This window comes from Pyrgilauda ruficollis, unplaced genomic scaffold, assembly GCF_017590135.1.
Source record: "Pyrgilauda ruficollis isolate IOZ18807 unplaced genomic scaffold, ASM1759013v1 scaffold1710, whole genome shotgun sequence".
Lineage (NCBI taxonomy): Eukaryota > Metazoa > Chordata > Aves > Passeriformes > Passeridae > Pyrgilauda > Pyrgilauda ruficollis.
In genome coordinates this window covers 5,722-7,069 of record NW_024515988.1, presented here as the reverse complement: position 1 = coordinate 7,069, position 1,348 = coordinate 5,722, and the positions used below count along the sequence as shown (strand labels likewise).

Sequence of the window (1,348 nt, the reverse complement as noted above, 5' to 3'; positions counted from 1 at the left end):
GGTGTCCCCAACCCCCCCCGGTGTCACCAACCCCCCCCGGTGTCCCCAGGTGTCACCTGGATTGTCCCCAGGTGTCCCCAAGTGTCACCTCCGGTGTCCCCGTGTCACCTTCAGCGTCCGTCTTGTGTCACCTCAGGTGTCCCCAAATGTCCCCTCGTGGCACCTCCAGTGTCCCCAATGTCCCCTCAGTGTCACTTCAGGGTGTCCCCACAGTGTCCTCAATGTCCCCTTGGTGTCTCCCCAAAATTGTCCCAAAAATGTCCCTAATGTCCCCATTGTCCCCAATGTCTCCAATGTCCCCAATGTCCCCTCACTGTCCCCAATGTCCCCAATATCCCCATTGTCCCCTCATTGTCCCCATTGTCCCCATTGTCCCCTCATTGTCCCCTATGTCCCCTCAATGTCCCCAGTGTCTCCATTGTCCCCTTACTGTCTCCAGTGTCCCCAATGTCCCCATTGTCCCCAATGTCCCCTCACTGTCCCCATTGTCCCCTCACTGTCCCCAATGTCCCCAATGTCCCCAATGTCCCCTCAATGTCCCCAATGTCCCCTCAATGTCCCCAATGTCCCCATTGTCCCCTCATTGTCCCCATTGTCCCCAATGTCCCCCAATGTCCCCAATGTCCCCATTGTCCCCAATGTCCCCTCAATGTCCCCATTGTCCCCAATGTCCCCAATGTCCCCAATGTCCCCAATGTCCCCTCAATGTCCCCATTGTCCCCAATGTCCCCATTGTCCCCTCACCGTCTCTTGTCTCTGCCCAGCGGCCCCGGACCAAGGGTGACCTGGTAAGGGGGGGGGCAGGTCCCAAAATCTGCTCGTTTCACCCCAAAATCCCTTTAGAATTCCCAGAATTGGGGAGATTCACCCCAAAATCATTCTAGGAATCCCAAAATGCCAGAGTTTCACCCCGAAATTCCTCTAAGATCCTCAAAATTCACATAATTCACCCCAAAATCCTTCTAGGAATCCCAAAATTCAATTTTGATCCCAAAATTCCTTTAGGAATCCCAAAATCTGCTTGTTTCATCCCAAAATCCTTTAGAACTACAAAAATTGGGGTGATTCACCCCAAAATCCCTCTTGGAACCACAAAATCCTTCTAGAAATCCCAAAATCTGCTGACTGAACCCCAAAAGTCCTCTAGGAACCCCAAAATCCCAGAGTTTCACCCCAAAAATCCTTCTAGGTATCCCCAAAATCTGCTGATTTTGCCCCAAATCCTGCCGGGTGTCTCCAGAGCTTTTGTGACCCCCAAATGTCCCCAGTGTCCCCCCAACATCCCCAATGTCCCCATTAATGTCCCCAGTGTCCCCAATGCCCCCCCATGTCCCCCTTAATGTCCCCA

General features: G+C 53.1%; 1 protein-coding gene across 1 annotated transcript in view; it reads left to right on the top strand.

The window, feature by feature from the left end:
- The window catches only part of LOC121351775 (sodium/potassium-transporting ATPase subunit beta-2-like), a gene marked incomplete at its 5' end in the record, with an annotated part of 5,569 nt that overhangs the window by 1,193 nt on the left and 3,028 nt on the right, over nt 1-1,348 (top strand). The window lies entirely within an intron of this gene.